This window comes from Emydura macquarii, unplaced genomic scaffold (genome assembly GCF_026122565.2).
Source record: "Emydura macquarii macquarii isolate MOO-44397 ecotype Brisbane River unplaced genomic scaffold, CSIRO-AGI_Emac_v2 contig_3506, whole genome shotgun sequence".
NCBI lineage: Eukaryota > Metazoa > Chordata > Testudines > Chelidae > Emydura > Emydura macquarii.
The window spans coordinates 10,047,501-10,058,887 of record NW_027133643.1 but is presented as its reverse complement, the minus strand read 5'-3'; the positions used below and the strand labels follow the sequence as shown (position 1 = coordinate 10,058,887).

Genomic DNA, 11,387 nt, shown 5'->3' with positions numbered 1-11,387 from the left:
TGATGTGTGACAGTTCCCCTGTGAGAATTCAGTCACAGCTGTTGACTTTAGTAACTACATCTGTTAACCCAGCAAAATCAAGTCTGTGAATTAATTCTAAGCAAATGAACTGGATTCTAATTCTCCTCTCTATCATTAACAGATGTGTTAGTGCTATACTAGAATATAGAGAATCATTTACACATGTACAACCCCTGTTGATGGCAACTGGGTTGCACAGGTGTCACTTAGAGATTCTACAGGATAAATTATACCCCGTTATTTGTTGTGAATGATATCCATGAAGAAAGAAACCCAGCTTGACTTTCAGTTTACCCATGGAATTTATAGTAGTAGCAGTTGGGCTGAGGGGAACAAAAACCCAAAACCTTTTCTTGAATATGTTGATTTGGAAGCTGCTGAGATACAATTAACACAGAATCCTTTGCTTGCATGTTTACAGAATCACTTTTCAGAACACAACTGCATTTTAAAAGGGTGAGAATTGAATTCTAGAGATTTTAAAATGTATATTGAAATTGTCAAGCTCAAAAACAATGGTATTTCAGATCCAGGTTTAACACTTCATGCTGTGATATTGATTGCACAAGGGAGAGGTTCAGGAAGCAGTGCTATGTAGGTGTAACATTCTTCCCTCTTCGTCTGTATTCAACCACTGCCTTATGTTAATGTTATAGGGTACTACATTGGTGAAAGTGCTAAAGCAAAATGTTGAGAACCTGTGGGCATTAGAAGGCCCTCCATATTTTTTATTTGCCAGAGCAGATGTGTCAGCTCTGGAATCTTGGTTAAATTACATTTGGATAATTAAATTCTGCCTTCCTAAATTGTATGTAAGGTCTCAGTAGAACACAATCTTCACTTTCTCTCATGAATTGTTGTGCAGCCTTGCTGTGGGGTGTTAAGCAGCTGCTTCCTTTCATTGCAGAGGTGGTTGCAGTCTGATGATTCCTGAATATCTTGTCAAATGTAGAGCATCACCTAATGTCAGTTATGTATAATAAATTATTATCTTATTAAAGTTTTGAAGAAACCTTTAGTTAAACATCAACTACATACAAAAATAGCTCACTTAGCAAAGGAATCCATCAAGACTTAGTATTTTGGATATCAATTGCCTCTCAGAAGAGTATTCACCCCAGAATTCTTTTGTTCCCAAGAAAATCACTTTCCCCTGGAGATTCCATTATAGTTTAAGTGACAGTTTTCTGTAGTTTCCAAGATCTGTAGCACTTTCCTTTCCCTCCTCCCCCATTTAATTTTAACAACTATAGTATATAACAATTTGCTGTGACTGGGGAACCTTACTGCTATGTTGTTTGTAAGCACCATAAAGCTCTTTGCTGCCTAGCACAGATGGTAGATCAAGAAGCAGAGGAAATCCAGAGCATATGTCAAGAATCTCTCTTTTGCACAGATAATCTCAAATATGTGTCTAGCCTAACAAAGCAGACTCATTGAAGGAAAGCACAGAGGTGATTCCAGAGACAATTAGGAAATACAGCAAGCAAATAAGGCTTGATAATCTGAATGACTCAGGTGTTTTGTCCAATTCATATGAAACACCTCTTCTTTAGTTACAGACTTACTGTTATTATGGAAGCTAAGCAAACGCTTTCTGTAATCATGGGGATAAAAAAAGTGCTACAGTAGATGCCCATAATATGGCAGTTGCACTAATAGAAGTTGTAAGCTAACAAAAGGGACTAGGGATTTTGAATGCACAGTGTGAGAAGCCCTTAAAGAAAGTGCTGAACATTCAATCTCTGAAAAGCAGGGTGCTAAAAAGTATTTCAGGTTGGGCATTCAGGTCACTTTTGAAAACCTTGGCCCTGGTGTTTTGGACCATTAGTGAAGGCTAGTGTAATACTTATTTAGACATATCTAAAACAAGTTTCCCAGCACTTAAGTGTAATGCATGCGATAATGCAATCTATGCACTATGAAAGGAGGAGAAATTCGACACAATCCTTGGCTTGTAGAAATTTATAAATAGAAGCCAGGTGGGTTAAAATTAATATATCTTTGCTAGATTTTATCAGTAATTTTATAATGATACAATCTGAAGAATTTATAGTTCTCTTTTTTTTTTAAATGGAACATTCACTTAGGAAGATTACAATAGATATACAATAAATAAAAGACAGTTGTATATTATAGAGGTATAATTCCGCCAAATAATTCTTCTGTTGACAGTGCGAACCAGAAGAGTAAAGCCTGGGTTACTAGAGACCCAAAATGAGACCCATAATTCAAGATTAATCTGCTTTAAAAAACCCAATCCACTTAATTTTAGATTTCATCCAAAAACTATGTTAAAAGAACATGAAGGTTGCAATGAGGCAGGGATCTTGCAGAAAAAAATAGTGTATGATTATATAATTAAAGATTATCGTATTGCATACCTACAAGGGAGCTGACTTAATGTTGCATGGGCAAACTTAATTCTAGCATTTCCTAACTTTTGAGCACTTGCTTTTGTTCTTTTAATGTAGTTTTTTAGATGTAGTTTCCTAGTTTTATTTAAGAAACGAATAACAGAAATTCCAACATATGGTGTTATATTGACACTCACACCATTCATCAGCAGGGTTGGAACATTTAGTTCCACCACACAGACCTCTGACATTTGATTTAATTGAGCAACTGATAGCAGTAGTAGGTTATTATCCTATGTCTACTCCATCCATATGCTCTTCTTTGATTCTTAAGATCATCCTTTCCTCCCATTCTGGTCCTGTCTCCACCACTGGAAGGCCTGCAAGCCTCTTTCTTGCCAAAAGAGCCATTTTTTTCCTGATTGCTGCAGTAGCTCCTTCCTCCTATAGCAACTTCTTTGTCATTGGAAGGGCTCATAGATTCTAAGGCCAGAAGGGACCATTATGATCATCTAGTCTGACCTCCTGCGTAACACAGACCATAGCACTTCCCCAAACTTCTCTTTCTCATCATATTCAGTTCCCAATTCAAGTTCCAGGATGGGACAAGCAACTGAACCACATTTCATCAGATCACTTCATTGTGCCCATGATCACATCATTGGTAAGATTTTTTTTTTTTTTTTTGCAGTCCATGTACTATGTGAAAATGTTTGTATTTTCTACTTGATTCTGGTTCCACTGTGTCAGTTCTTTTCTCCTGTGCACATTCTGAATGTATTTGGTGGCAAAGGGACTAATATGTCCTGGCTAGAACTAGGCAGAGGAATACATTCACCAGGGCTTCTGCTGGTGTAAGTCAGCAGAGGCAGAAGGTCCAACAGTGTTGTGGTGGTAGAAAGTAATTGCATGCTCCTCTCTGCTGGTGGAGGGGGTCCACAGGGTGGATGAAAACTGAATCATGCTGGTTGATGACAGGACGAGGTCAGGACAGTCAGGGGCTGCAGTAATTTCTATTGGTTCCATCCTGAAAATTAAAGCTGCCCTCCCCCATGAGAAACACTGCTGGCCACTCAATGGGAATTGTCTCGCTGGAGCACAGCAAGGGATTGCAATTTGCACAGGTCTGTAACAGACATGGTGTATCTGGCTCTTATAGCTGACAAATATTGTGGAGGTTTCCTTATGAAGCTCTGCCAGTACATCTCAGTCCTAAAACATAATCCTTTTAATTATTTCAGTCATTATTGTTCTTTTCTTGGCAGAGACTGCAAATCATAGCAAAGTGTGCAGAAGTTTGATGACAGGAACTGTGCCTCCCAAGGTCTATGGTGAGATCACCAAACCCATTTTAACCTTGGACTTAAGATAGGATTTGAATCCAGGTCTACAGAAGTGACAGGCTAATATATGTAACGCTTGCATAGTGCTAGAAGATACTTTTTTAGTATTTATTTATTTATTTGACCTAGTGTCTGCTTAGTTAACACGTTTTCCAAATATTTGAAATATCTAGGACCCAAACATATTCCTTAGAAGAGATAAAATGGAAGAAGATATTCCAATAACTTCACAAAAACAGGAATGTGTAAACGGCCACCTATCATCTCATCTAATGCATACAAGTCTGCAATGTGTGCAGCAACAGTAGGTTGGATGTTTCTATAAGGAAGAAGCAGTTACAGCTGTTCAGAACATTTTGGATTTTTCATCAAAAACTGAAGACCCCAAACTGAACATTTTTTGGCAAAAAACAAGTTAGCCACCCCTGCTTCTCTCCTTCCCCTCCAGTTTTCAGCTGAAAGTTTTGGGGGTTGGGGTTTTCCAATTAAAAATAAACATACCTTGGAGGACGCAGTGGTGTAACTTATTGGGATCCTAGTGTGTTAATCATTATGGGCCAGTGTCCTTGTGCCATTACATGGAGGTGAGGGCCAAAGGAGCTTCCCTTCCAACTCTGTGAGTATTGTGTTCAAGGGCTAGGAAAAACTGCAATCCCTGATCTTGGGGAGCTCAAGGACTGCTGGCTCTCTGCCCTCTACCCCAGCGGAAGCAGAAAGGAGTCAATGCCATGTCCCCTGTGGAGCTGGTTGGGTGTCCTGGGGAGGAAGGCTGCATCATCGCAAGGTTGTACACTGCCTCTGCACAATGGGAAGCTAGAGGAAGGATCGCCTCTTGAGACACTATGCCTCAGAGTGCCCCCAAGCCGGCACACTTCCAAACTTCCCCCAGAATGCTCCATCCAACCCACTCTTGCAAATGGGGTGTTTTTAATTAAGCAGATAGAACCCAATCACAAAGCAATTAACCCACTGTAACAATTCTGATAGCACATGAAAGAAAAAATAATATGGCTTAAAAAGTCGTAAAAATGAATACAATTTGGTTAGTACCAAACCAGTGGAATCAACTGGTTTTGCTCATTTAACCTGTCTCCTGATCATAGCACTGCCATCATTTAGCTGCAGGGTGGATGTGTTCATACTGAACTATTAATCTGTTTCAAAATGCCATAACATTTCCATGAAGAACTTCCTAATTTTTTTTTCAGAAATTAAATGTCTGTTTAAAGTTCATTCCCTCCTGCTGCAACTAATTGAAATGAGATTTGGTTTATCTTTATGACATGAAAATGGGATTGAGTTTCATAATAATAACAATAATGATAACTCTATAGATTTTAGGACTAGTAGTTAATAATTATAGTAATATGTGGAGCTTAGACAAGAGTAATGCAGCATAAACAGACCATCATTATTTGTTGAGATGTGTGACTGGGTGTCACTTAGTTAACACCAGCTTTCTAGTTTTTTGTATTTGTTTTCAGTTCTTATTGAATTTCAGTCGAGTGCATTAATTTAGCCACTGAATACGATAGTTTCAGAAACCTTTTTCAAACCAGTGCACACATTAACACTCAAAGTAGAAGATTTTTTAAATACAAAACTCTTGACATGCAAAAAGCCAGGGAATACAAAATTAACTCACCCCTTGTGTCTAGTCAGTGCCTAAGTATGCATAGCGTTAGTCCTATAGGTAAAGTCATAGTGACACTAGCTGCAGATCTGCAGCTCCTTTGTTCAGACTCAGTTGATAATCCCTGTGGAGCTTCTTGAGTGTCAAAATGGCCTATTGGATAGTATACTAGACTCAGAGCCAAAAATCACATGTGTCTGGCTGTTGAGGCTTGCCCACATGCTCAGGGTTTAGCTGATTGCCATATTTGGGGTTGGGAAGGAATTTTCTCCCAGTGCCCATGCCAATCTGCTGTGGGGGTTTTTCACCTTCCTCTGTAGCATTGGGCATGGGTCACTTGCTGGTGGATTCTCTGTACCTTGAAGTCTTTAAATCATTATTTGAGGACTTCAGTAACTCCGTCTTAGGTTGGGGGTCTATTACAGGAGTTGGGTGGGTGAAGTTCTGTGGCCTGTGTTGTGCAGGAGGTCAGACTAGATGGTCATAACAGTCCCTTCTGACCTTATAATCTATGAGTCTATGTTCTATTTCCAGTCATCCCATTGACCTGCTGTGTAACCTTGGACAAGTCACTTCATCTCTCTGCCTTTTATCTGTCTTATCTATTTAGATTGTAAACTCTTCAGAGCAGGGAGTGTCGTACTGTTAAGGCCTTACTTGAATTGCAGGATGATTATCAAAAAATTGCAGCTGAGTTGCAAACCATGAAAAATTGTGGAAAAGTATTATCACAAATAATGGGGTCCATTATTAAAGGCCATTATTACTTTTCTGTGATTTTCCACTGTCAGCCGCCTGGGGCTGAGAGCGGGAACATGGGGCTGAGAGCAGGGGCTCCCCCTCTCAGCTCTTGGGCAGCCAGGGTTTCCACCATCAGCCCCATACATGGTGGGGCTCCCCTGTCAAAATTGTGGTGGAAGCATAACATTGCAGAATTTTCTGGTTCTGAAATAATGCAAGTTAAGAAGGGCCTTACTTATTTTATATTTGTACACAATGTCCAGCACAGGGCTGTCCCAGTCTTGGTTAGGGCCTTTAGAGAATACTGAGGGCAGAATTAGATCCAATGTATTTAAAATCCCCTGCTGCCCCTACTCTTGTAATATGCTGATCACAGACTTGAACTAAGGGACCCGTGACATTGGCTTTTGAGGGAGTCCATTGCTGTTGGAAACTTTTTGATTTGACTAAAAAGCCAGGAATCTTCTGACCAAATTTTTCCAAAGATATATGCTGTCTTTTGACTAATTTTAATAGCTGCATAACTGGTATGACTTTATATTGTAGGAATATCAAGGAGTGTGCTTGTTGGTAGGGGCAGCTGCTGTTTTGGAAAGGAAAGCAACACAACACGTTACAGGAAGAGAGATATGCACTGTCTTCTCTCAGGGACATTTTCTTTTTGTTTCCATCTTATTCCATTACTTCTCCTTATCTAAACAGAAAGCCATGCAGTCTTCATGTATGGAAACAGCCTTACCTTGGAATTTCTTTTCATTGTTCATCTGTTTTACAAATTTAAGGCTAGATTCTGATCCTTTATTCATGCTGAACTTCACCTGACCCATAAATAGCCCCTTTGACATCAATGGGACTATTTGTGGAGTAAGGTTCTACTTGGTATAAGGAGATGAGAATCTGGCCCTTAGTTCTTTGGGTCATAATGCTATGGATGTATTTATTTAAATGGCAGATTCCAAAGTAAAGAAAGAGATGGTACATAGCACAGGAAGATGTGGCAGGGCTATTTGTTTAGTAGTATAGGCTACTGTATGCTGATCAGTCAGGCGGCTGGTCAGTTGGGAGAAGCCAAAAAGTTCAGGTCCCAGATAGAAGGGAGTGATTTGCATTATTCTGGAGTAGAGATGGGCCAGAGCCAGAATATTAGATTCCCCCCTCAGCTACCTTCAGGGAAACTCAGAATTCACACCCAGCTCAGGATAAGAAATCCACAGCTTGGCCCTCTCTTTGTAACAAGTGCGAATCAGAACAATGATCCCAAACACCTTGTAGAGGGGATGACTCACCATTGGCACACCCCATCCCAATGCTAGAGCTCTCCTCTCTAGCATCCTCTGCTGAGGGCCACTCTGGTCCTGTGATGATTTGCCTCTTCTGGCTACATGGCCCTCTGGTAGGGTTACCACCTCTGAGAGGCAGAAAAACCAGCCACTGCTCTCCTCACATCCCCCAGCCTGAGCCTTCTCTTCTCCTCTCAGGCAACACCTCCCCACAGCAGCTTGACCATCCTCTGCCCACTTCATGCAGGCAGCAGTACAGATGGGGCAGTTCAAGGCCTCTTTGCCTCTTACCTTTCCTACCCCTTACTGTTCTCCTGGCCCCCGTCTGGCCAGTAAGGAAGGCAGCCCTAGGTCCCTGTTAAATCCACAAGCAATCAGCTGGAAAGGCAGCCCAACAACAACCCCACCTGCCCCTTCTTCATACCATGATGGCATCTAGGAAGCCCGGCAACCCTGGAGTGTGTGGGGAAGGCAGCCAAATCCTCCCAGGGAGGCCTAGTTCTTAAATGGATAGACCTATAGGACCTCTCTAAGGAGCATTTCCTCCCCTTCACCCTCAGACCCAGGGAATGGGGAGGGGAGGAAGGAGGCACAGCACATCTTCAGGGCAACTGGCAAGGCAGTACAAGAACAAGAACTGGCCAGGTGGTAACCCTTCCCTCCTACCAGATCACACGTTAGCCCCACCCTTCCAGGGTAACAGAAGTCTCAACAAATAACAGTCCATTGTACTTTGGCCCCTATAGTCCTTTCACCTTCTTACCTCAGGGCTCTCAAAAGGTCATATCCCTGCATGTCAGGGCCTTCATATTACCTTCCTCAGCAGTTGGTAGGGGAACGCAGGCCCTGCCACCATACTGAACTCCAGTCAAGGGACCCTATAGCTAACAGCCAAAGTCTGTTCCTTCCTACTATCTCCCTGGATTTCTTCCTCATAGCCTGTCAGCAGGCCTTTTCCACAGCCTCTCTAAGATCACCCTACCCTTAGAGGCAAGACGCACTGGGCCCTTTCCCAGAACCCCTCCCCCCAAAAATCCCAGACCAAGAATACAAACAAGCCAACATTTTTCCTCCTCAGGCTTGACTTTCAATCCTTCTTAAGTTTCCCTTGTACAGGGCTTGTCTACATAGAGTAGCAACGCACCCTAGTAACATGCTGTGCACTGATTGGTGCATGTAGACCCTGCTAGTGCACACTAGAAACTCCTTAGTGTGCTTTGCTGGATTATATAGATAAGCCTACAGTTCCTCATCTGAACACCTCATATGGCTCTTTCCCTAGAAGTCCAGATCCAGCCCTTTTATTAGGGCTCACCACCAGAGCCTGTTTCACCCCACTGGCTGCGCTGTGCTTTTCCTAGCCTCTTTACCAGCTTTCTAGTCTCAGAAAAGGATCCCAGGGCTACTTCTATGCAGCATTTCCTCTGGAAACTTGTGAGTCTTTCCAGTCTCTAGCAGCAGAAAGGGGATTCTTTTCCCTTTCCCCCTACAGCCCCTTCTACTCCAGACATCCTGCCTTTCTAGTCACTGCGCAGCTTCTTCCCCACCTGGAATTCATCTTTAATTAATCCTGGTCCACCCTCCAGGTACAGCCTGGTAGTATAATTGGCTTCTCAGGCCCCCATTAATTCTTTTATTAGTGGGGAGGGGAAAGGTGGTAACACACTTCTCTATCACACACTGGCTGGAAGTTTTGATACCAGACCAAATCCAGGGCTTGACTTTGCTGCTTGAGAGCATGTATGCTCTGGAGCAGGCCCAGTATCTGACTCAGCTAGCTGGGGGAGGGGGGCAAAAATGTAATCAAGAGAGAAGATATATTCTTTCCCTCCTTGGCCTGGAGGGAAAAGTGCTGTGAAGCAAGGGCCTTGAAAATGGGGGTGGGAAAGGATTTATTCTGAAAAGCAAGGTCTCCAAGAGGGGCTTAGCAGACCTCTCAAGGGGGAGTGGAAGGGAAGGAATTAGTTGACACAATACACAATTGACTGTAATGGCTCTTTCAGATGGTTACATTTTATTGTGTAAATATGTGTTTATGGGCTTTTTAAAATGCAGATCAGACGTCAATGTTCTGTATTTGGGAGGCATGGGAGAAAGAATATAATTGACTTGCCTGAGCACAACCTCTTCTTTTGAGCTTTTATGGTCCATCAGGTTAAAATGTGTTTGGAGAATGTTTAAGGTGTGTATTGCTTAGAGACAGTGCTGATGGGTGCTATGGAAAAACCTGAGCTAAACAGATGAAGAGAAATTGCCATATACAGCAAAAATCCTATGAAAAGCTACTTCTCAGAATTTATGGCAGTACTTGCCTTCTGTAAGATTATTCTTGGTAGCCAAGGCTTGTCCATGTTGTAGGGCATGTATGTTAGGGAAAGGGTATTCATGTACTTTAACTGAGTTGGAAACCAGTGTACTATTTATCCTTAAATGTTGCCTTATCGGTTATGGTCCAGATTCTCAGCTGGGGGTAAACTGGAGTAGTTCTATTGACCTCAGTGGAGCTAGGCTGATTTTCACCAGCTGAGGGTCTGCCCCCAGGAGTCTTAAACATAGGGAGCACTATCTCCTGGGGCCTGATTCTCTTCTCCAGTTTACACTGATGTTCCTCCAGTGACTCCAGCACAGCTACTCCTGATTTAAAGCAGCATAAGTGAGGGAAGAATCAGGCCCTTGGCCTTTTAACTACCCCATGATTAGATCATATTAAGGGCATGCTGCATGTGATTCTCCTCTCATGCTGGTGTGAATCAGGAGTAACTCCATGAGGTCACTAAAGAGACACCCACTTAAAAGTGGTGTAAGTGAGAGGAGAATCAGGCCAGCTGCTTGCCAAATTTCATTCTTTTGAATGGACTCCACTTTTTGAGCTGTAGAAGTGAAGCGAGACTTGTAAACGGGTTAACTATTATATAGTTTCTCTGCTCTCATTTAATTTCTAAACTATCAAAATGGATTTATTTTTAAATTTTTAAAAAAATGGACTTTCCCCATGCTGCACAAGCAGCCTACTTCTCCACTCTGTTACAGGCTGGGGTCGCTCTACAGATCTAATGGACTGGAGAACCCAGACCCAAATATGCTCATCCTGGTGAGCACCCACAATTCCATCAGACTCAATGGGAGCTGTGCGTGCTCAGGACCAGTCAGAATATGGCTCAGTATTTCAACCCAGAGAGTTTTCTTTGCGGTGCGTGACTGGGAGCTGTACATCCTTGCTGTTGTTAGGAGGATAGCTCCATTCTTCCTTCCTGTACACCTTTGAGGCCCCATATCAGCACCACCATTGCATGAGATGAGACTATACATTTCAGAGCCTGTTCGTACTGTTCCTTCTGTGACCAGAAGGGGTTCTTTTGAGTAATGCTCTGCTCAGGCTATCATGTCTGCCTAAGGCACTTCCAGTCCCTGCTGGGCAGAGGAATGGAATAACCCATCACTTGAGCCCAGCCTCTTATGTTGCAGAGCAGTGCACAATCACTAGGCAACAGAGACAGTCCCAGAGTAAATTTTTAAAGGGCAAGTTTTAACTGCCTTTTGAACAGGACTCATAATGGCAGCACTGACATAAAACCACTCTAACACATGCTTCTATAATAGGGCTGGTTGACATTTTTTTGTCTAAACTGGTTTTCAATGGAAAATTGGGGTTTTGACTACCTGAAATTTTTCTTAAAAAGGGTCTTCATTCCTCTGAAAATTTAGTTGAAAAACCAAACACCCTCAAACCCAAAATATTTAATCCAAACCCCAATTTTTTTTAGTTTTATGCAGAATATTTCAATTTTTGATACCTATACAGAGTCAGAATTTTCTATGAAAAACACAAATGAAAACAACAAAAAATGGATTTTTGTCAAAACTTTTCTGTGGGAAAGAAACCCCCTGTTTTTGACCAGTTCGTTACAATTCAACTTCCCTTGTCATGTTAAATGTTAAATCATTGCTTGGATTGTGAGCTCTTGGGGAAAGAGATGGTATGATTTTTATCTGGCTGCAAAGTGGTTATCAC

At 42.0% G+C, this 11,387-nt stretch overlaps 2 long non-coding RNA genes across 3 annotated transcripts in view; both read left to right on the top strand.

Moving 5' to 3' along the window:
- The first annotated feature begins 399 nt into the window (after positions 1–399).
- LOC137145030 (uncharacterized) lies at positions 400–3,729 on the top strand. Its single transcript, XR_010917543.1, has 3 exons — positions 400–477; positions 2,959–3,042; positions 3,644–3,729. It is a non-coding gene; the product is annotated as an uncharacterized lncRNA (long non-coding RNA).
- A 5,293-nt stretch (positions 3,730–9,022) lies between these two features.
- The window catches only part of LOC137145019 (uncharacterized), a 13,291-nt gene continuing 10,926 nt past the window's right edge, over positions 9,023–11,387 (top strand). Inside the window, exons 1-2 of one of the 2 annotated variants that reach the window (XR_010917539.1) lie at positions 9,023–9,115; positions 9,431–9,557. This is a non-coding gene — a long non-coding RNA (uncharacterized lncRNA). Of the gene's footprint in view, positions 9,558–11,387 lie in introns of both variants that reach the window. The other variant, XR_010917538.1, reaches the window with a different exon arrangement.